The sequence below is a fragment of the Camelus bactrianus genome, chromosome 12 (genome assembly GCF_048773025.1).
Source record: "Camelus bactrianus isolate YW-2024 breed Bactrian camel chromosome 12, ASM4877302v1, whole genome shotgun sequence".
Lineage (NCBI taxonomy): Eukaryota > Metazoa > Chordata > Mammalia > Artiodactyla > Camelidae > Camelus > Camelus bactrianus.
In genome coordinates, this window is record NC_133550.1 from 50,855,765 (window position 1) to 50,881,188 (window position 25,424).

The 25,424-nt window shown below is 36.1% G+C and overlaps 1 protein-coding gene across 4 annotated transcripts in view; it reads right to left on the reverse strand.

Annotated features, from left to right (window-relative positions):
- The window catches only part of SYT1 (synaptotagmin 1), a 900,038-nt gene that overhangs the window by 286,475 nt on the left and 588,139 nt on the right, over positions 1-25,424 (reverse strand). For 2 of the 4 annotated variants that reach the window (XM_074375356.1, XM_010958829.3), the window contains one exon: positions 19,651-19,705. The exons of 1 other annotated variant lie outside the window; for it this stretch is intronic. The gene's annotated coding sequence lies outside the window, so the exon portion shown is untranslated. Of the gene's footprint in view, positions 1-19,650; positions 19,706-20,629; positions 21,012-25,424 lie in introns of those variants that run through there. One more of the 4 variants, XM_045519431.2, reaches the window with a different exon arrangement.

Here is a 25,424-nt window from a genome sequence, read left to right on the forward strand (position 1 = left end):
TCTTAATAAAATTGAGAACTAGTCTGTAGGGGATGACATAATATTGTCATTAAGATAATATCATATTGTCTTTAGTCTTAATGTATTTATTGTCTTATAATTATTATAATCTTACTGTAATTATTATATTTACTATCTATTTGTAATTGGTAAGAAGTTGCATCATCTTATATAAATATTAGCATGTGAGGTAATTACCTATATTTTTCCATCTTTTATATTATCTCTTTCATATAGCTTTTTCGATGGAAAGCTCTTTATAAAACCCTACCTTACAGACAAACCAAATTGTATTTAGCATTTCTGCTTGATTTCTTGTGAATGTGGCACTAAAACATCAGTTGAAAAAAGCTATTTGTCAAATAAAATGTATAGTGTAGAGACATCGGACAGGGACAAAGATATTATCACAACAGGCTTCGTGGAATTCATTAAAACATATGTAAACCAGGAACAAATGATGTATAAAAAGAACTCAGTGGTTTGGTTAAAATCAAATAATAATAATAACGCGTGAAAGAACAAGAATTATCTCCGCTAAGAATCATTGGATCAAATAATTGGTCTTGTGTCAGATGCTCACGAATCATTGGATCAAATAATTGGTCTTGTGTCAGATGCTCATGTAGGCTCCGAACGGTTGGTCAAATAAAACTTCCCTTAACAAACAGTGTACAATTCAAAGAGTTTGTGACTAGATACTTTTTTATCTGGTAACATACAGGGCTTGAAGTTCATTAGTGCTTGTGAAAATAAAATTTGAAATTTGGAGAATTAATTAAAAATACTCAGGAGTCCACACAAAATACAGTAGCGCAGGACATGGTTTTACAAGCACAAGTCATGAGCAGGTATCTTTCCAAAAAAAAAAAAAAATTTTTTTTTGAGGATATCTCCATGTGACTTGAAGACCTTGTCTGAGAAATCATGACTTAATAGCTGCAATTATATTCTATTAAGATGGTTTTTGAATGATCACTATCAAGTAGCTGTTTTATAGTCATATTTTATATATATATATACACACACACACACGTAAATTAAAAAAATTCTTATTGAAGTGTCATCGATTTACAATGTTAGTTTCAGGTGTACAGCAAAGTGATTCAGTTATACATATACATCCATACATATATATTTTTTCAGATTCTTTTCCATTACAGCTCATTACAAGAAATTAAATCTAGTTCCCTGTGCTATATACAGTAAGTCCTTCTTGTTTATATATATATAAATATATATACTTTAAAATTATTACTGAAATTAAAAATTAGAATTTTAGAAAATGGTTTTATGGTACTCATATCCTCAAGAAAACTTGTTTCTAAGGCTGCCAATGTAACAAAATATTGAAATAGCATTAAAAAAAAAGTTAGACTTGAAATTACATAGGCTTGAATTCAGTTCTTAGATCTTGCCCTTATTAACTCTGAAAACCATTGACTCCCTGGACCTCAATCTGTAAAATGATACATTCCTTATAGCACTGTATTATTATTATATTATTACACTAAAAGGAATAATTAATGTGGGTAAAACTCCTTAGTATAGAGGCTGATACAACATATGCATTCTTATCTTTTATTGTACCAATGTACTGATGATTGAAAATTCTTGGGATAGAGAAGATGGAAAATCAGTTGTCCAAATGTAATAAACACATTCAGACAGGGGGCCTTTTTTTTTTTCTTCCAACGAGGCATTTATTTGTTGGGTGATGTTTATTAAAAAAAAAAAAAAGGACACTAATGAACTCAACTACAAAACAGAAACAGACTTGCAGACATAGTAAACAATCTTATGATTACCAGGGAAAGGGAATTTGGAAAGGGATAAATGTGGGAGTTTGAGATTTGCAAATACTAACTACTATTTATAAAATAGATAAAAAAACAAATTTCTTTTGTATAGCATGGGGAACTGTATTAAATATCTTGTAATAACCTTTAATGAAAGAGAATATGAAAATGAACATATGTATGCATATGCATGACTGGGACATTATACTGTACACCAGAAATTGACACATTGTAACTGACTATACTTCAATTTTAAAAAAAGGGGAAAAAGGGAATAATAATGTAACCAGAAAATAATTGCAAAGCACAACTAGCACTCAAGCTCTGGAGGAATTTATCTACTTCACGTATACGAACAGTTAATCCCTAGAGTAATTTTTTTCAACCTCCATCACCCAAGGATTATGCCCAATTATGATTAATTCTTTAATAATGAAATTGATACCCCTTTCAAACATTTAGACCAGACAGTAGATTACAGTACACTGTACAATATGCTTCTGAGTAATTATGACCTAATTAATTATTTTACACAGCTTTAAAAAGTTTGATTTACTAATTGGACTCTCAGAAGTTGAAAGCAGGAAATAGAGCTGTCCAGCCCACCAGAGGCTTCATTCCATTTGGCACAAAACCAGAGTGAAAGTTGACTTAATTTGTGCTGTTCTGCATGGTTGGGTTTGACAAGTGTGTTTGGGTTTCATAAAATAATGAAAGGTCATTTCTGACCTGGCTTTTTGCAACTACAGCCCAGATTAATAAGAACGAAACCCAAAGCCTGGCAGCAACCCCATGCATGATGTGAACTCCTGCCCTCCTCTTTCCGACTTGCCACGTGGGTGTGTCCTCACGGAAATAATAGCGTTGCCAAATGATGATACGCAACCCTGAAATTGGGAGGTGCATAACACATCCTACTTCAGTTTGTACTTGGTGTGTGTGGTCTTCAACAAATAGATTCTCCGTGTCTCTGGTTATAGCCCAGGGCAACTGGATCCTAGGGGAGGACTGTGCTAGCAAAAAGAATTGGGGAAGTTTAAGTGAGCCTTTAAAGTCCAGGACCTGGTGCCCATATCCTGACTTCTCCCCGCTGCCTTTCTACACCACTGAGCATGAAAGTACAGCTAGTATTTGATGTTTTACCTCGAAACCCCAACAAGTCTATATTACAAGGTCTCCTTACAAACTAACAGCCAGAGAGCATCATCCGTGGCCTTGCTTCTGCTCATATCTTGCTAGTTATTTGCTTCAAAGTTCATATAAAGCCTTTTGGAAAACTATGGTTTTTAAGATGATCTTAGCTTTATAGAACTTTTTCTCTAAGGGATTCCAAGTAAAGAAACTTAAAGGTTTAAAAAAAAAAGGGGGGGGGATGACTCAGAACTGACTCTAAAAAATGCCTGGTTTATCACTACAGTTTCCTACTACTTTTAATATTTAAATGGCGTTGAAGTGTCTATCTGCAAATTCTAGTTCTACAGTCCCACGACTCTAACTTTGGCTTCCTGGATTAAGTAGAAAAATAAAGTCAACTGTAAGAATTCAATACACCTAAGAGCTGTACGTTTTGTATGAGGGACATCTGAATGGAAGGATCGGCATGAGCTGTGTGAATTTAATAACATAAAACTACCTTTAACCAACATCTGTCACATTATCCTTTTCTTACCATTTCAAAGAATTTTTAAAAGTGCTTTCTTTTAGAAAAGCATGTTTATTTTTATAAACTAGGGGGAATCTTACAATTTAACTAGCTGGTCTGAGCAGGAAGGTTTTTCCTGTGCACGAATACATGACCTAAAAGTACACTCAACTGACTGTGTTGAGGAAATATGCAGGTGACACTTAAGGAGTATGTGTTTCTGGTCTATCTTTGAAAGTTTTAAGGTTTTATTCAGATTTCAGAGACAGACTAGTAATAATTTCTTATTAGAAAGATGATCAAATTGGAAAAAGGTGTAAACTAGTGGATTATACGTGAGAAATCAACCAAACCAGGAGCAGTTGGAAATCAATTATAGCAAAAAAGTAAAATTATGCCTCACCTTCTCTATTGCTTCTTCTTGAGCATCTTTTATGCACCAAGCATTGTATTAGGTATGTTATAAACATTATTTCCTTTATTCCTAAACAGGCAAGTGTTAGTATTCCCACTGTATAAATCCAGTATTACAGTAAATATAATTCAGAATACTTAATGCAAAGAAATGCAACATTGCTCATAGCTGCTGGGCACTGACTCTGCTCCCACTCTGGATGGTAACATGGCCAAGGTGTCACTGAGTTTGCTTTGAGAAGCAGAAGACATAACTCTTACCCTTAATTTGAAGCATACAGACTATGAACTTAGGATTTTCAGGAAGGATACTGTATCCAAAAGTGCACTGCTGCAAAAATAGTTGAGCTTTACACATCCGGTTGTGTGTCCAGTCATAGGCAGCTGTGAACCATCTCTGGGGCACTGGGGACCAAGGGGAGCTACTCTGAGATACGGTGCCGACCTATCGTGTGATCTCGTGTCTGAGAAAATGTTGGATCCTCAGCTAATTAAATTGGAAGCATAATTTTGTTGTGGCTGTATGTGAGTGATTACATGAGCAAGCGTGTAGTCTGTGCTTTTGCGTGTGTGGATGATATCTGTGTAGTGGGGTCTGTGTATGTACGCACATCTCGTATGTGAGTGTGGTCAGTACATCGCGTGTGGGTGATGTGTGTGTGGCACGTGGGGGTGTGAATAATTACTGTGTTCTTTGGTAATTTTTGCAACCCTTTCTCTAGAGCACTAAGTTTCCCTCTTTTTTCCCATCTTTTTCAATTTTCTGCTCGTGACTAATTAAACCATAAGATAATGAACAGAAGGAAAGGCTAATAAATATTAGCCTATTACACAAAGGCTAATAAATTTCCCTTTCTCATTGTGTAATTTTTTACTGAACTATAGATTTCAACAGACAGTGGGGCACATGTTGGTCAGATCTGATTTAGAAATTGAGGAGTGATGATGATAAATTTCAAGATATGATTATAAATATTCAAAAATCATCCTTGAGTTTCTTTTTTCTCAAGATTGTTTATTTTTCTGTTTATCTTCTTGCCTTCCGTGACTGCTAACTATTGTTCCTGCGGTATTTGTTCTTGAGTAGCAGAGAGAGAGGAAAATAAATAAATAAATAAATAAAGCATCGGCTTTTTATTCAATACGTTGTCTGCCGACAGGTATAGCGAGAATTGGAATCAAGTCGCGATCGTTAAGCAGAGCAAGGAAGCCTCCTCTGATACACACTTGACCCGTGAGTTTCTAGTTAGAAAGTACAAAGAGGAACCCCTCACCGCCTAGAAGTGATAGAGAAATCAGGGGTTCTCTTAGGATCAATCAGGGCAGGGCTGATACATTTTTAAAAAGGAGAAAATTAAAGCTACAGAGTGCCTGAGCAGGAGAATGAAGAGGAAATGGTGTGTCCCTGGGGAGCAGTTAGTTCCTATTATGAGCACTGGTGTAAATTAGCATAATCAGTCTCGCAGAGTCCAACGGGAAACTGGTCACGCATGCATATGGCGGATTTTGCATTATTTAGGAAGATTTTAATGCAGTCATTTGTAGGTTGGGAGCTAAAATTCTTTTGCCTCCTTATTTTATTTGATATATTATAAAGATACATAAAAGTCTGTTTCTATAATTTGTTAGCTAAGGAGTGAACAAAGATCTTACGCAGAAAAGTAGAAATAGTTTAGTCATAGGAAAAAATAAACTTCCAAATGATTGGGGAAAAAAAAAATCTAAGATCTGGGGGGAAGAAATCTAAGATCGGGCTTCTAGTCTTACATAAGATTCATTTTCCCTCATCTCCACCATGACTTCTGAAGCACTCTGAAATGTTTACTTATTTATTTTTCTTTCAGCAAAGGTATCTATTTGAAAAAAAATGTTAATTTCAAATTAACAATACGTTGTGTATGAAATACTGTGAGATAGATTAAATCACGACATGGTTACTAACACCTTCGGTCTGCCTTCCTGCCCCTTCTCTCCCTCTTTTTTTTTTCCCCTCTCTCTCATTCCTCTCTTGTCTCCCTTAATTCCATTTCTTCTCTGCTCCCTCCTTCAAACATCCTCTGAGGCTAGCCCTCAGTCCTAGCACGGGGGCTGATGCTGCAGAGTCACTGAAAAGAATCCTGTGCTGAGCGCTGGGCCTTGTGCTCTAAGTGCTGGAGAGCTCTGTGCAATGCAGGGGTGAGGGGCTGGCGAGGTTTCCCTACTGGTTCTGCTCCTGTCCAGCAGGTGAGATGGGTGCTGTGGTACAGACAGGTCTCAGATGCTCTGGGAATAGCGAAGAGAGGGGGTTAGGTTAGGAGGTTAGGTTAGGAAAAGTGGGGTCCAGCTCTTGAGCCAAATTTTTGATGTTTGAAAGAACATGGCACTTTCTAGAACGATGAGCAGGATCACTTTGTGTTCCTATGGGGGTAGTTGGAGGATAACATGTTGGTTTAACTGTTTTACTTTTTTCTTCTGTTTAATCTTCCGATGTTTTTATTGGTTGTTCCTATTACCTGGTTAGTGCTTTCCATCCCTAAGTTCTGTCAGAGCATCTGATGTCATTGTTTTGAGACAGCAAAGTGATGAGACAGAAATATACTTACTTTTGAAGTTCATGTTACCTTATCCATGTGTGATTCTGTAAGGTGTCCTTTTTCTCTGTCTTTTTCCTCCCATCTGCCCTGTGTTTATTCCTGTATATGAATGAATAAGGTGCTTTGGCATATATGGAGATAAGGGAACAGACTGCACAGACTAGAGTGTCTTTAAATGGCAAGGATGCTGTTTAAATGGGCTGGGATTTTGGTAGGAGATAGTGAAAAATGATAGCCATGTATATAATTTTCACATAGATTTCTTGGGCATAGAATTTTGGTCTCAAAAATATTATTATACTTCTGCTTAAATATTATTGTTATTACCCAGCTATTGTCTGGGTAAGGATAATCCCTCTAAATTTTCAAGGATGTCAGCAGGTTAATTCTCCAACTGCTTTCTCCCATGATAAAAAATACAAACATAAACTAGTAGTGGTAGAAAATTACAAACGATGCTAACTTAACAAAGGGTCATATTTCAACACAAGGAAATCCACAATCCACTTCAAACCTAGAGCCTCACAATGTTTTATGAAATACAAAATATGGAGACTAGTTTTGTGAGGTTAAAAGAGGGACTGTATGTTGAAACTGCTATGCAAACTGTGAGGTAGTCTTCAAATCCAAACAACATTACTATCATTTTATATGTGAGAAATCAAGCACAATTAGAAAGACAGAAGCAACTATTATTATCCTGGGCAAGGGACTTAACCTTTCAGACTCTTAGTTTCCTCATCTGTAAAATGGGGTAATGATATCTACCTTGTAGACTTGTCAAAATTACAGATAACATATAAACATTCCTGTGCACAGAGCTTAGCCAATGGTCGGCAGTCATTAAGTGATATTTTTATTATGATTACAACAGACATTTCTAACCATCCCACGATCTGGGGGAATCAAACAAAAAAAGATTATTACACATTTTACTAACAAAACAAGTACCTCCAACTTAATCTATGTTGGATTCCAGGTGTTCAAAAAAAAAAACCAGAAAACACCTGCAACTTTATATTTCAAGTTTCAGCTGGCCTGGGGGATTTTTCTAAGAATGAAGTTTAAAGAATAAGAAGTACAATGGAATGTCTGAAATAAAACGAGAAGAAAAAAAGAATGATAGAAAATGCAACTCTTAACTGGCAACCGCCCAGGACAAGTGGGTGATTTCAGAATGATAATAAGCCCACACCCCTGTGGCTGTGGGCTGCTCCAAGTTCACGCGCAGTGGGGAACCTTCTGTGCCCTTCAATATCACACTGTACGTGCAAGTTATTTGTAACAGAACATTGAAAAGTCAATGAAGGCAAACTCGGTAGGCAGCTACTGTCAGAAAACATCTGAATCAATAGGACGCTATCAGAATTGTCTTTCCCAAGCAAAACACAAAACTGTATTAACCAAAAGCATGACAGCACTGTGAAATTTCCTCACTACAGTAACTTAAAGCAAGCACCTTGCCCAACAGGTCAGAAAATAGTCACGAAATGTCTTTATGGACTGTATGATTGAGGGTCACCTGAGAGGTGTGATGGTTCTGAACAAGAGGCAAGGTCATACACTTTAATCTTTATTTGTTTTTGTAATGTAAGATCATTAAAAAAAATAGTAACACAAGATAGCAAAAATTTATTCTTCTCAAATTTATCTTTTTCATTTGCTACTATTATTCTATTACTAAGACTTCTACAGAATGAGAGATCCAGCAAAAAAACTAACAACAACAACGAATTAAAACAGTGATTTCCCACTGGTTAGGGATAAACTTCAGACACTTGAACTTGACCTTCATGATCTCATTCTGCCTTAACCCTGACCATGTACTTACATAAATTCCTTAGTAATCAAAGTGGAAAACCAACATGCAAGTTAAGTCGTAGAAGGTCAGGATGAACTGCCTTTTCACTGGTAAAGTTTTTCAGGCAATGTACACCCACGTCCAACTGAATTCCAAATACTTCTTATCTTTGTACTATTATGTTATACCTAATTTTAGAATGTATCCATTCCACTATAATGTGAATTACTCCAGGGCAGAGATGGTGTCTTGCCTTGCATATAACACCACCTAGAATTCCAACTCTGTCATTTATTAGCTATAAAAATCACTTAGCCTTTCTGATAATCAGCTTCCTCATCTGTAAAAATGGTGATAAAGCTTGTCTATTAGATGTGTACAGATACAATACATATATGTGTGTATCTTGCGTTCAGTAAATGCTAGCTATAAAATTAATAAGCACACAAGGGATGTTTGTTGAAAACATGGAGGAATGAAAAAAATAGATGATATCTTACTGATTTAAGATTCATCCAGTAATTCTTGAACAATATTCCATAACACACAGATTGGAAATTAAATGGTAGTATTAGAGAAGTTGAAGGCTATAAATTCGCATTCCTTTTCTGAATCAACAATCCTCTTCTTACTATTCTATTTACGTTTAGAGAAATGGCAATTTAAAAATACCCCTAGCTTCTCAAATCTCCTAAAGAAAAGCTAATGTACAAAAACATCAGACAATCAGACGAAGACTGGCTAATTCTAGTCAGAGAAGTTAAAATATGGCATATTTATGACTCATATGCCCTAATTATCTTAAACTCATCTATTTCTATGGCTGATTGCCTATACTCAACTGGCTTTCTGTGATTAATTTTAGCATTTATGAGATAAAAAGAGAGCCGTCCTGGAAGTCACAGTCTCATTGCATTTCTATCTTTGCATCTGAAGTTAGGAAACCGCAAAAAAATTCCACATTGGAAAACTACATTATTCAATAAAGTATAGAATAAGTGGATAAAAAAATGTAGCCTATACATACAATGGAATATATTATTCGAGCTTAAGAAGGATAAAAATTCTGACCCATGCTGTAACATGGATGGACCTCGAAGACATTATGCTAAGTGAAATCAGTCAGACACAGAAGGACAAAAATACTGTATGATTCCCCTCATGTGAGATACTGACAGTAGTCAAATTCCTAGAGACAGAAAGCAGAATGGTGATGTCCAGGGGCTGTGGAGAGAGGGAACGAGGTGTAATTGTTTAATGGATACGAAGCTTCAGTTTGGGAAGATGAAAAAGTTCTGGAGGTGCATGGTGATGCCGTCTGTACAACAGTGCGGATGTACTTAACACTACTGAACTGTACACTTAAAAATGGATAAAACAGTCAATTTTATGCTATGAATATTTTATCACAATTTTAAAGGGTCAAAATAAATTATAGATCTGTCTAGGGCTAAAGAACACAACTCTTGAAAATAAGAGCTTACTGGAATGGGGTATTTGAGTATATGGATGAATCTAACTTTAGTGGGAAAAAAATGAGAGAAAAGAAAGTTTTCAATACAGCCAGCACTAGGATAGATCTGGTTAAAACAGGTCATGTCTTTAGTTCAACCAGCACTACGCGCCTACTCTGTGCCAGGGTCTGGGATACAGAGATGATGTGCATACCACGCCCAGGGAGTTCACCCTCTCATAGAGAAACTCTTCCAACATCGCTCCGGGGTAAGTCTGAAATTTGTGTGCCTAAGAGAACAGGTCTCGGCATTATGTAACTCAGGTCTGCATCTGGCTCAAAAAAATCATTAGCTATGCGACATTGAGAAAGTTAGCTTGCTCCTCAGACTCTGTCTCCTCATTTATGAAATATGGATATGAATACAAACTTCACAGGGAAATTATACAGAAGGCGCTCAGGAGGGAGTAAACGTTCAGTTTGCAGTGACCACCTCAGCTGTCGAGTCCTAGGGCAGAGGCACCGGCTGGCTGGGGCTGCCTAACAGCCTGGTGCAATGAGGACCAGCAGGCTGGCTCGGCCTCACTGTGTCACTTCCATAACTGTTGACACCAGCACAGGAAGAACACAGCCTTTGGTCATTACTAGTATTCTTGAAAACATAACTATTTACATCCAGAGTTATGATAGAAATTGAAAATGAAAATTGAAGTATTATTTCCTCGATCCACATTGTCCAAGAGAATGGGTGGTCGAGAGGGTTGCGATGGACTGAAAGTTCACGTCCCCGCAAACATTCACACGTCAAAATCCTAATGCCCAATGTTCTGGTATTAGGGGGCGGAACCTTTGGGGGATGATTGGGACATGAGGGTGGAGCCCTCCTCATGAGTGGGATTAGTCCCTTAGAAAAGGGCTCTGCAGAGCTCTCTTGCCCTCTCTCTGCCACGTGAGGCTGTGATGAGCAGTCTGTCATTGGAAGAGGGCTCCACCAGGGCGTGACCATCCTAGCATCCTGATCTCAGGCTCCCAGCCTCCAGAACTATGAGAAGTACATCATGTTGTCGATAAGCCACCCTCAGCCTAGGATGATTTACTCTCGCAGCCTGACCTGACGACGGCAATGGTACAAAGAAAACAGCTTCCTCCACGTCGAGAGGGCACTTAAGTATTTACGTCATGAATTGATGCTTGTATATTTTGCATATCACAAAGAAATTTTAGGTGTTAAATAGTAGACGAATAATATTTAAGCATTTACTTTAATTAAGTTACACATTACAGGAGAAAAAAGCACAGTTAATTTCTGCCGACTACTCTTTGTTGACAAGCTTTGCGAGAGCCCCTGGGAAAACTTGGAGAGAGATCCTGGGCTCTTAAGTGGAGGGTCAGAGAGAAAGGCTGACATCAAGAGCCGTGCAGGATGCTCCCTCCAGGGCTTGCGGTGCCTGTCCCCAAATATTGCCACCCACCCTACCTCAGTTCGTCACTGCAGGACCCCACACTGCGTCAAATCCCTTATGTCACTTGCTTACTTGGGCTGACAACTGTGCGTGTGTAGGGGGTGAGGGAGCAGAGAGAATGCAGGGCTGGTGTGAGTACTGTGACCTGGTTCTCCTTTCCTTAGACGTTCCCCTGTGCCAGCCGCATGGATGCATTCTGATCCAGAGCAAAGTGGGGTTAAGGGATTTGAAGCCGAAACCACTTTAAAGAAAAGGCAGCTGGAGAATGTCAGATGAGAAGCAGAATCTTATCAGGAAAAAAGGCAAAGGTAGAAAGAAGTGTGGCGGTGTCGAAAGCCAGCTTTGCTGATTTTTCAGATTTGGGGCAGGGTCGAATGAGTGTCAGAAGAAATGGAGAAACACTTGGCTCCTGCCTCCCACCCGCCTCACTCATCATCCTGTCCCCAGTCCCAGTGCGGGAAATATGTGGTTCAGCAACAGACCGTGTGTTTTCATGGGTCTGTTTGTGCAACCACTCTGGGTGAATATTCACCTTGTGTAATAAAAAACATCTTAAAATGAATTTCATTACATAGCTTTCACAGGTTGGGAACTGCCTGCATTTTCTCCATTTTTTTTTACGCTGACTCAATAACAAATTTGGGTTTGCCTTTTGTAAAATATATTGACAATTATTCAAATCTTTTCATAATTGGAAACAATGAACATATGAATACTTACACAAATATGCAAACCCATCTTTTCTAGAATTATGTTAATAGGCATCATCCAGGTAAATAAAAAAAATCTTGCATTCTAGAATACAGTAGTATTATAAATGCTATCACATATAAAATGCTTTAAGACATAGCTGGGGGGCCATGATGAAAAACTTCCCTAAAATAAGAAAAGGGTATTTTAAAGTACAAAAGAGAAGGAAAATTCAAGGCTAAATAATGTTCAAATAGTATATACCTAATAAAAAATAAATAACTTCCCTGGCGGTGTTAAAGCAAATGTGTCAGTGCTACATGCCAACATACAATGGAGAAGCAAAAACCCTAAGCAACTGGCAAAACTGCTAAGAATTATTTCTTACATTTCAGACTGTTGAAAAGTCATATAATACCATATTGGGGGGGGTCACTGAGCGAGCAAACCAATGCATTTTGAGCATTTGTTTAGTGACTTTATTTCTTCAGGCTGAAACATTTTTTACCACATTATCAACACAGGCATTGCCAGGATTCTTTTTGAAAATGGAAAAATAAAAACAATAGTGGGGTTAAGCAATTCATCTTAACCATGAGAACAGGAGACATAAATTGCACAAATGTACAATGGAGCATATGTTGAACCAGATTTTTCATATTTCAGGATGGGAAAGAAATAAAATTGTAGCCTATGTCAGGATTAAATTTTAAGGAAAAGAGGAAAAAGATACTTAGCATAAACAGGACTTGACATGAAAAGGGAGAGTGGTGGTGGTATTTATATTCCATGTCAGTATTAGGAAGGGATTTTTAGGATATTTGCAAAAGAATGACTTAAACAGTAAAGCAAAGTGAAATGATAGATAAAATTTATTAACAGAAAATAACTGAAGTACTAAAATGAGGAGAAACTCAATTCCTTACTATGGGTGGAAAAGCAGCAAAATAAGAAATTTTGTGGTCTAAGATTTACTGGATGAAAGAGTAGTTCTGTGACTTCAGTTTCAGGTATTGCATGTAACATTTTATGTAACCTTTTTCAAAGGAGAGTATATCTTTTTGCCGTGCAGTGGCATAACTCGGTCCTTACAATGGTGCATGGAATAACGTATGTTGTGTATAATTTACTTCTGGAATCTGCTCAGCCTGCAGCTTGGATAGGTTTATCATCTCTGGAGAAAATGACCCCATTTGTGACTCCAAAGGCAGGCATTTCATGGTAGGCTAGAAATTCTCTTTGGTACCCTAGACATCACGATACATACTGATTCAGCTTACTTGTAGAACCATGAAGACTGTCAAAATGACTGTCAAAATGTCCCTAGTCTTATTTTTGACCTCTCAGAAAGGGAAGTCATGCTATTGCCCTGTTCTAATTTTGGCAGCATTCGCTTTAAGAAGGGAGAGGGCTCCTGGCGGACTGTTACTGTATCAAAACCAAACTTCATCCTGCATTCAGCATTTCTAGCCAGCCTTCACTTCTCTTTTTCCTTCATACTTTCCTTCCAGACTTCTCTGTGTTTTCTAATTTTAAAAGAATGCCCTTTTAATATCACAAAGATATCTTTCATAGCTAAGGTCATTCTAAGTGAAGTAAGCCAGAAAGAGAAAGAAAAACACCATATGATATCACTTAAGTGTGGAATCTAAAAAAAGACAAACTTATTTACAAAACAGAAACAGACTCACAGACCTAGAAAACAAACTTATGGTTACCAGCGGAGGAAGAGGGTGGGAAAGGATAAATTGGAAGTTCGAGATTTGTAGATCCTAACAAATATAAATATAAAATAGATAGACAAGTTTCTTCTATATAGCACAGGGAACTATACTCAATATCTTTTGGTAACCTATAATGAAAAAGCATATGAAAAGGAATATATGTATGTTCATGTATGACTGAAGCATTATGCTGTACACCAGAAATTGACACAACATTGTAAACTGACAATACTTTAACTTTTTTTCCATTTTTTTTTAAATTAATGTAACAACAAAATTATTTCCTGAACTTACCATATTAATTAACTCCTATAATAAACACTTAATAAGCATGTATTGGAATTCTAATGTGAAACCTATAAAATAGGACTTATCGTCTTCATTTTAATACATTAAAGACAGTCTGACTAACTTTAGAACTTCACATGATATCTTTAAAACCATACTGCTGGTTTTAAAGCATTTCCCCTTATTCTCTTTTGTAATGGTACATTATATCTCGGAGTCATGAAAGACGGTAAAGTTTTCGGAACAAATGAAGACTACTTCTGATGAGAGCATCCAAATCAAAGACTCATGTTTCTAGAGATAAAAAGTGTTCTGAATTCTGCTGAATAATTATAACAGCTAACTTTAATGTAGTACCTGCAATCCTGAGGTCTCCTAAATTGCCCGAAATCCCACAGCTAATAAACGGTAGAGTTGGGATCTGAACACAGAGTGAGTTTCAAGAGCCAACTACGATGCTACAGTACATTTATAGAAGGCTCCTTTTTACCCCGTTTATTTATTTTTTAATTCTTCTTATTTTTTTACTGAAGTGTAGTTGATTTACAGTGTTTCAGGTGTACAGCAAAAGGATTCAGTTATACATATACATATATATATGTATATTTGCAGATTCTTTTCCATTACAGCTCATTACAAGAAACAATATAGTTCCCTGTGCTATATTGTAACTCCTTGTGGTTTATCTGTTTTACACACTGTAATATGTATCTATTAATCCGAAACTCCTAATCTCTCTCTCTCTCTCCCTTCTCTTTACCCCCTGGTAACCACAGCTTGTTTTCTATGTAGAAGACTCCTTCTTTAGCATTCTAGGAAATGCCCCAAGTCAAGAAATGTGGTTTAGCTTTGCTTTATCATGAAAAATAACAATTGTGGGAAACCCATCTTACCCAACTGTCCCAAAGAAAGCCACAGAATTCTCAATCATTTGGTAAATGAGGACATGAAATGATTCTGAGCACAGTTATTCAGATGAGTATCTTAGATTACCGTTAAGTGTAAGTATTATTCTCTTTATAAAACAGACATTCCAATATTTGTAATTAATTACAAGCTACTTGATGGCAGAGGCTGTGCTTTGTTCACTCCTATATCTCCAACACCTGAGACAATGTATACAGTAGGTACTCACTAGCAACTTTAAAGAATAATGAATAAATAAAGGAAAACATTTCCCAAGTTATAACAAGGATTTTAAAGGGAATAAGCCCAGATAATGTCATAAGCATAAAAATCTAAGAAGCGTATAATGTAAGCATCCATTTTATTGTTAATTAATTTGCAAACAAGATGCAGACTATAGTTCTTTTTGTTCAGGTGACCTTTTATACTTAGGGATATCATTCCTTTCAGTTTTGGTTCTACTTTTTCTAACTAAAGATAGCCGTCTTTAATAATTAAACTCTCCTACCATGGTTTAATGTTAGCATCTGAAGGACAAATAGGCAGGATGCAGTCTAATGTTTATTGATAAAAGTGGTGTTATTTGTACATCAAGTATTCCTCATAGACTAATGACACAAAAAGTGATATATTCTTTCCTTCCACCTCCTCTCACCGTGTCATCATTCACACAGGAAAATGAAATACTTTGCCTTGACCAGTTAAGTGTTTATCCCTTTTCAAGTTACCACTCTCAGATAATCAGACAGAACTGAATTCAAATGTTCACTCTGCTGCTTACTAAATTAGGCTAACTTTATATGGCTCTCAGTTCTTATTTTCATCATCTATAAAACCCAAAATAACATAGGAAGAGTTCTTTTGATAATCAAATGAAATTTAATTGTATAATAAGTGGAATATCTAACACAAACTAAGAGCCCAATAAACATTCCCTTTCCTTTCCTAAATCTCTTCCTTTTGTATAAGAACTCTTTTAGGTCTCTGTATGAGAAAGACGCTGATCAGGAGTAAGGATAAATTATAAATTCAAGGAAAAAGGAATTTTTTTTCTCAATGGTCATTATTGTCTGTAACAGATGTCAGTCAATAATTTTGGTTTCATCAGTAACACACTATTGTCAAATGATATTATTGGGTTCCCAAAATAGTAAATGCAAATTTTCATACAAAAGGAAGTTTTTTTTGTAACAGTGTAAAGTCTTATGCAACAATGTAATAACCAAAATTTATAATTAGGCCTCTTTGCAGCGATACCCATACATCTAATTAGATCGAGTCTTGGGAAGTAGACTGGGCAGATTTATTTATTTTTTCATTATCCAGATTAAAAAATAGAGAATCAAAGAGGTAATTGCTTAACTGTCGCTGACGGTAGATTATGTGTGTGTATTATTATCCAGTAGTAATCTAGCTGTGTAATCTTGAGTGTCATCACTTCCCCCAGGGCTTTCCACTACGCGAGGGGGAGCTGGATGAAGTCAAGATTCAAACTCCGATTTTCTAATTTCCCCCTCTGTATACGTATAATCCTTTCCACGGTGAACGTCATCCTAATGAGCTATATCAAGGTAAAATTTTAGGCAGGTAGAGAGTAAGCAGTTATTTATATAAAATTTCATTAGAGTTTTGGTTGAAGGAAGTGTAAAATTTGAGAAGAGGCTCCTTGAAGCAATCTGAGACCCTCAGTTCCTGTATAAATGCTTTCCGTTAATAGGACGCACAGGAAAAAATAGTGGGTGGTTAACAAAGCCAGAAATTTTTCCTGATTCTGTTATTAGATACAAGAGCTTGGATAAATGACTTGTCTTCTCTGTCCCTCTATAAATGAGGATATTAGGGGAGGTAATATCTATTTGGCCTAATATCTTATTTTATAGACAATTTTTTCCCTAGCTCTGTACTATTAGATATTACACACAAACACGTCTATACTTTCTGATTATAAAGAGTGGTTTGACTAGTTGAAATTTGTGAGGGGCAGTTACAAATAATGTCTGTTCTCTAATGAATCACAAGCTCTTTCCCAGTTAGGACCTTTCTTACTAAAAACTTCTTACTTTATTTGGTGTGCCAGGGAAGCAAGAATGTCAACAGTAGTCATGCGATGAGTGAGAACACGAACTCCCAGTGGTATTTAAAAAGGTTTAGCAAATCTAGGATAATGTGCCTAGTTTCCAAGAAGCATGCCTGAGCATATGATTTTTTTTAATGCATCGTCTTTGTAATTATTTTTTTTCCAGTCTGTTTAGAGTCAATAAAGACCTGATTGACCCATGGAGTTCTTGAAAGTACCACTAAGTGTTCAGCAGTTGAGAGGAAAATTATTAATATAAAATTCAATCTCTAATGGCCCTCTTTCCTTATTTCTCCTTTCTTTCTTAAGCACAAAATGTTTTTGTGAAATATAAGTGCATTGGGCTCTAACGATCTCTATTAATATTTTAATCAATTACCAAATCACTCTTAAGCTATGGACTTTGAAGTAAAATTATAAGAGGTTTGTGTGACTTTCCTCTGTTAGACGTCTTTCATTTGTAAGATTTGATTCAAATAGGAATTATAAGAGTTGATTTATTAGCCCTGGGCTTATAGTACAATTGTATATTCTATAGATGAAGACAAGAAAAACAGTCACTGTATAATCCAATGTCTTCACCATGTATCATGCTTTATTCCATGTACTGACTCCCTAATGCATGAACTCTTTAGAGATTAAGATATGTATTAAGACACATTTTGACTACACCATTTTAATTCAGAGCACTTCTCCTCATAAATATTTTATTAAGTAAAAAAAAAAAAAAAAACTATTCCTTTTTATTATTCAGGCTCAAATTGAGTCATTTTTTTCCTTACAGTTACTTATGAGTCCTTTAGCATGTAGTTGTTAAATAAAAGGCAATTAAAACCTGAAAGGAAAAACTGACCCAAACTAAAAATTCACCAAGAAAAGGCAGTATTTCTTTCTTGGAAACATGTAGAGTGGTTTTTTTTTTTTTTTTTTAAGAGTATTCCAAATAAGCAGATCTCATCACTTAAATCAATTCACACCAAAATATGCTATAAACCCTATTTCAATAAAATTATGAAAACTACAATTCAAATTAAATAACTTCTATAAGCCACACTGGATAAACAGACCAAGTAAGTTACAGATAAGTCAGATCAGATAAAAAGCCACTGACGGATTTCCACAATAAAATTATGATAAAATGACTAAGAAGCTGTGAGAAGCTAGGGTAGATATTATCTGGCTCTTATAGAAAGACCTTAAAACAAATATGTATGCTTCTGTAATTTAAAACTTCAACCTTTTCCCCAATGAGTAATGTACAGTAATGTACAAATTGAAATTATGCTTAAAAACTGGAAATATATATCAAAACAACAAAACAAAATTTCAAGAGAGGCTTGACTCCTGTGGGACGACTGCCAGGTGTTGCTATGTTTTGGCTGAGTGACTCGGCTGACACTTTGGTCAGTAAGATGTTGGGGGAGGCGGGGGGAGACGTCATAAAGAAACTGCTAATTTGAGTGAATTGCAAGATGTGAAAATTAAATGAGCAATTTTTTTTTACATGATAGTAAAACCTGATTCTTTAATTAGCCTACTTATACCCAGAACGTGTTTGTAAACACGTTCTGCCACCTCAAATGAGCAGTTCACATATTTGGAGTTGATTGTTTAAATCGAGAAACAGTTTTTGAAAGTTTTGAAGTATGAATTTTTATAAATATCTGACTTTAAAGCAGAAAGTCTATAGCCATCCATAAATAACCACAGCCAAAAGTGAGGTGATGTGTTTTGTGTAAAGTGAGGCATCACAGGGATAAAATCCTTCTCTCTCCCTGCTCCTCTCACACTTCAAAAAGGAAGAAACTAGATTTAAGACAAATTACATTTAGGTCATCATCATCCTGACTAGATTTAATCATTTAGAATTAAGATATGATTCATGCACTAAAGTCTTTTAGGTGCTAGAAAATTTGATTACATAAGTGTAATTTGTATATATCCTAGAAAAGTTATTTATGAATTTCTTTTTTATATCACATGTACATCCTTTCTATTAAACTTTATTTTGATATATATCGAGATAGAGATCTATCATTTTGTTAATTCACTACATTTTACTTTAAGTGGTCTTATTAAAAGCGATGTAACATGGGTCAGAGTGGATTTTGCTTTCCTGTATTTATTTGATTATTTGTTGACATTCACCTATTCAGAATTTCTACATCTAGAAAATCACTATAATGTTACTAATTCTACCAGAAAGAATGAGATCAAGAATACACTTAATTTTGTTTCATAGAAACATATTTAGGAAAGCAATTAGCACCGTCAAATAATGGCTATGTAAGGAAATACAGGTCATAATTAAGTTGTGAGTAGGTTGGAAAGAAATCTAATGAGATTAAGCTGTAAGTTTTAAAGCCTGCAGATGGTTGTCATGTTAAAATAATTCTAATTTAATGACTATAAACAAATCAAGCATACTGATTCTGCGTAAAATTTCGTTCAACGTGAAAAAAATTTGTATCACATACAGAGAATGCAAGGTGCTTTGATTAAATTTTACTTACTGCTTTTTTTCTTCAATAGAATTTAAAATGATATGATGCTAGTAAAAAAAAGTGATGAAATCAACATAAACATTTCCTGCCACATACATGTATCACAAGGATTACCCCTGGTCTCTTATCCAAGAGGATTATAGGATAAAGGATTTGCAGTGAAATGAAATTGAGTTTCAGACAGCTTCACTTGCTTAGTATGTTAGTTTCTTATCTTAGAAAGTAGAAAGGTGAATATTTCTATTAAAGATATTTGTACGGTCTTCCTATTTTATAGAAACTCAAGTATAATTGTTGTCTCATTTAAAGTACTTACTGTTCTGTAGGAATTCTGGACAGTCTTCGTTTTCTTTCCCTCAGATTTTTTTTTTCTAAAAGGAAAAAAAACAGCATACACAGTGGTTAGGCGACTACACATAGTTCAGAATTATTTCAGATTACCATGACTATAACTGATTCATTTTATTACTTAATATTTCTACTTAAAAATCTTCATACATCAAAATACAATACAATATCATATGTATATTTAGTCAATACAGTATAGAAGGGATAGGGATTTTAAAGTTGAACATTCAGAGATCAAAGTTCTGTGAGCAGTTTATACACTGATTTTATGAAAGTTAATTATGCTCCCTACACTATAGTTTTTCAACTTGAACACTGAAATACTACTAAATTAGGCAGACATTGTTACAGAATATTATATTATTAAATTAATCAAAAAGGAATGATACAATTATTAGTAAATGCCTGCTACTATCTTGAGTATGCATGATTATTATAAATTAAACTTATACATATCATGCTATTTTTGAATTTTTTTTTCACTGAAGTTAGGAGGACCTTGATATTTGCCTATTTTCAGAGCCAGATCAAGATCCAGACATAAGCTAAGAGTGTACATATACATATATACATACACACATATACATATATATTATATATATATACACACACACACGGACATATACAAAACACACACACATAACCCCATCGGGGGTAAGGAGAAAAATAATCTCACATCATTGTTGATAAAAGTGCAACTTTCAGTTGAGAGAGTAAGAAAATTAAATCCTTCCCAAGATAAAGATACCAAGAGTTTCTGATTTGGTTTGACAAGTTAGCAACTCACAAATGAAAAAATTTCATGGTGCTAGAGACAAATACTTTTTTGTATGAATTCTCATCAGTTCTAGTCCTCAAAAAACTAAGTAGAAGGAAAACCAAAGAAGAACAAAATATTTAAAAATAGATTGATAATAGGCATATGACTCTGTTTTAAGAATTCTCACAGTGTCTGTTTTCTGCAGAACTACAAAAATCTTCGAATGCCAGCAGCTCCGGCCACTGGCTTACATAGGTACTCAGCGGAAAAGATCTGAAGTGACAGCGGTATTTCCAAAGCTGCACTGACGGCATCTGTTCAGGGGTTAAGACTCCAAGGTCTCCTTTCATTGTATTCCTGCTCGCAATGCAACTGTTTTCCAGTAAAATCCAGAACAAAGAGCAAAGCAAAAATGCACTTAGATTTGCCTGTCTGCCTCTTAAAATACGCCTCTGTGCCAGAATCAATTTTAGCTAAGGTTTCTATATATAGTTTCAGGATACTGACACTTTTCCTCTTAAAACAAAAGCTACGACCGAATTCTGGACACACTTACTGAGATAACAGAGTGACATAATGCTCTTTACGAGAAATATGGAAAAACAAAATCCTGTTACAGAAAGCGAAGGCTTTCTACTAACAAACTAAGAGAATACTTGACATTATATGAATTGTATGTTATTACCCACCAAGGGGCAGGCTTCCCAAAGGGAGGCAGTGAAAGGATTAAACTGTTTGTGTGACTTATGAGCAATCTGCAGGGATTTGACTTCATTTCGGTTTTGCATGCACATCTATCACAAGGATGAAGGGGCAGGCCTGTCTACTGTAGGGAACAAACAACTGTTTTATTTTTCATCTACGCCCTGCATGTGGATGTGCGTAGTATTTTCCTGGTGGCTAATTTCTGTCTCTTGCATGTATAACCATCTCTATTTTAAGAGAAAAAAGTGAAAACAGCACAAGATAATGAACTTTGCACCTTCCATTGTCTATCTGGTTTTTCAGTCATGTGACTGCTGTCGGTAGGGCTGGTATCGAGCCTTGATACTTTAATGCATTTTTCTAGTACTTCAAAAAAAAAAAAAAAAAAAAAACCATGAACCTGTTTAGGTAGGTTTATTTATTTTTCACAAAATATTATATGTGGTCATAGTCAGTAAAACTGATGGCTTGTTCATGTTCTTTCTATCTAGTTTTAGAAGCAGGCCTGACATGGAGAAAAAAGAAAATTATCTGCGACTTAGGGATTACTATTGCTCAACAGGAACTGGAAATCACACTGCTGAAAACTTGCAGCCCTCATCAGAGTTCTGTTGGCAGAATTAAGCAAAACACAGCATGCTTTAGACATTGTAAATACTACAGATCGCGTTTCTCGTTTTTTGGAGGGGAGGGAACTATTTGTACTCATTTTAACACTGGGCATTTTAAAATGCATAGCTTTTTTTTTTGAGGGACTTACTAGTTTCAAGAATGACAGATAACTAATATTTACATCCAAACTTTTAAAACTATCTCCACTATTTCATTTGGAGGAAAATATTGATTTTAATGGAGCTTTTACCAACAGCACTGAGCTAAATATTTCTTTGGGGCTGGATTTTAAGTTTACACTGAATCCTTGCAACATGGCTGCTTGTAAACACTATCCCTTTAGTCCGAGGTAGGCTGGAATGGTGACAGAATATTGTTTCTGAGTTTTAAATTCCAAGACTGCAAAAGATTGATAAGCTCAGAGTTCTCTTTCTTGTACTGTCTCCTACTGAAATGCCAAAACTCGAGGTCAGAACATGGTTTCCAAGTTGATGGGTCATTTTCTCAGCACAGATAATGCTATTCCTAAGGGATTTCATTAGACATCTTTTGGCTTAAATTCTTATTCTTAGAGCAGTAGTCTGCAGAAATTACTTTAAAAAAGAGACACTATCCAGGTCATCACTGACTGAATGCAAGCTTTTAAACAAAAAAGTAAAGCACCACATGACAACTAAATGGATCACAGGATTCTAGGTTAGATCCTGGACCAATGGGAAAAAATAATTAGCTATTAAGAACATTATTCTGACAGTGGATGAAATTTGAATATGGACCATGAATTAGATAATGGTATTATATCAACGGTAAACTGCCTGTGTTTGATACTTGTTCTGTATAATGGAAGAGAATGCCCTATTCTCAGGAAATATACTGAAATATATGCTAAAATGTTTAGGATCAACACTGTCTCCAACTTATGCTCAAATGGTTCAAAAATACATGAAGTGTGTACACACACACATATAATATATATACTATATATGTATATCATTTTTATGAGAGAGACAGAGAAGCAGATATATAGGATAAAATGTAAACAACTGGTTAATCTAGGTCAAGGGCTTATGAGAACCTTCTGTATTATTCTTCTGTTTTATTAGAGTTTTGAAATAGCAAACAAACATTTCCAAAAAAGAAACTCTAAAACTATCCTTTTTTTAAAAAAAAATTAAAATACATATAAAATGGCATTTTTCAAAGTCTCTGCAAAATTCTTATTTTGTTCATTAAGCATAAAATTGTTTCAATCTGTCTATAACTATGACAGATAATGATGTTTAACTGTAAAAACTACTGGAGATTATTAGGTGATAAGAGAAAAATATTCCATCAAGTAACAGAGTTAAAAAAAAAAAAAACAGATGTTCTGTAACCAAATGTAATCACTACAGGCACTTGTGAGGTTATCAGTAGGAACAGTATAGAAGGCAGTAACACAATATAGGCTTTCCTTAAAAGGAAGGTAGAAAGCCAAAAAGACAGCACCTCATAATTAGGGCAAAGAACATTTCTGTCTCTTTGTGTCTGACCACTGACAGCCACTTGAGAGGCTGCAGTCTAAGAAGCCTGTCCTCATCACAACAGACGCAAATATTTACCAACAAAGATTGAAAAGAAGCGGGGGCCCGTGTGGGGTGAAGGGTTTACTCATGGTTTCTGATGTGACATTTTCTTGTGCAAGTCAAAACGCACTATGTAACATTTGTTGGCAGTCAGAGTTAGGACAAAGCACATACTGGGTTCAGTCATGTTTAACATTTTCATTACACTCAAAATGATGATTGTAGAACGGGGGCCTGATAATGAGGCAGAACAGAATAGCACTCAGTCAGGAGAGAGCCAGTCTGTACCTTCAAAAGGAGGCTGGGAATTAATTAAACGAAAAGCTTGGGAGAGTTAATTGGGACGGAGTGAAGATTAGGACACTATCAATGCATGAAGAAATAAAACTAATCTTTTAAAAAAGGTAGAGCAGAAAGCCACAGTGAGTGCAGCCAAGGGAGGAGAACCCAGAAGAAAAGTGAGCACCAAGAACAGAATTAAGCCCTAGGGGAGCCTCTGTGAGCCATCACCTCCTGGAATAGTGCCCATCATACAAATAAACGTTTGTTGAATGAGTAATATTGCATGTAGACAAAAGTAAAATGAAGTGCCCTGTAGTCCTTGTCTGCCCCTGTCTTACCTAGTGCGGCCCCTAGGCAAGTCACTTCATCTGTTTAGACCTCAACTTTACCAGCTGTGAAATGAGACGGCGAAAAGAGGCGATTCTCTCTGAGGCCTCTTCCATTTCTAATTTCTCTGTACGTGCTTCTGTTTATTAAAATGGGCAACCATGAACATTTTTGTAGAAGAGCCAGATACGAGTTTTAAATGAAGAGAAATGGGGGCGAGGGGGAGAAATGACTGAGGGAACTGAACACTGGCCGTCAAGCATGGTTTGTGGCCCTGGGACTTCCGTGAAGCCCAGACTCCTTGCTTTCTTATCACCATCCCATTCCTGTAGGCATTTTGGGGAAGAAAGGCATACTCTTTAATTAGAAAGGCCTGGTCTAATAGCCTGAAAGACACCTGAAAGTGTGATTTGAAATAAGCTTGCCATGTCAATCTGACCGACTGGAGAGGTGAGCGGGGGTCACTTTCTCAGCTTTGTCAGAACAGAGCAGAATGTACCTTAGGGTTCTATGTTCAAAGCAAGACAGCTGGTGGTGATACCACTCTAAGGAAACTGGAGGCTAGCTGAGGGCAGAAGGAGTGTCTCTGTGGGCAGCCAGGGGTGCAAAAGGCGAGGAAGGCACTAGAGAGAGAGAACACAAAAGAACTGGACTGTTTCCAGTGGGTTTTGATTTCTATACAAATTCTGCTCCTCTAACAATTAGAGGCGGGGGGGGGGAGCGGATATTTACATAACGTAGATGCTTGCATTATTACTGGCTTTATAAAAAGGAGAAGCCAACTGAGTTTCTTTACAAAGGGCTCCAAGGTAGCTATAAATGCCACACGTGTCCTAATAGGATGTGATGAAGTGACAAGAAATAAAATAAGTTGACTCAGGTTTCACAAATTTTTGAAGATGGGTGGGGAGAATGGGGCAGAAATTCTGCGTACAGATTTAAGGCTAAAGGAGAGAAAATGGCTTATTTAAATCTTGCTTTGCTGCAAATTCAAGCCTAGCAAAGTTCATTGAACAAATAAGCAGGTTTTTGGGATAATGCATGAGAGGTTTACAATTCTATGCTGATTGGCTCAAATTTGGATGCATTTGGAGTTTAGTTCGGCACCATGGGATAGAACCAAGCTGGAAATTCAGGGCCCCCTGTGACAAAACCATAGCCTAGAAGACGTGGTCTTCAGTCTCTTCTATTTACTTGGGGGAACACTTCTAGTGATACAATAGAATTTAAGTAATGTCTTGTGTTAAAGAAGACATCTTGAGAACAGTTTCTCTCTTCCTTGCTGGTACATTAAAAAAAAAAGTGTACAAATACGAACAATAGCAGACATCTAGTCCTAAGTATCCTGCCCTTTTATATTCACATGAAAACTGCCCTCTTTAAAGATTCACTGTGGGAAGTTATATACTTATTTTTGGAGAAGCAGTATGGTTTAAAAAATAATTGTAACTGCTATTTAGTAAGCTGCATTCAACAGACTGCATGTATTTA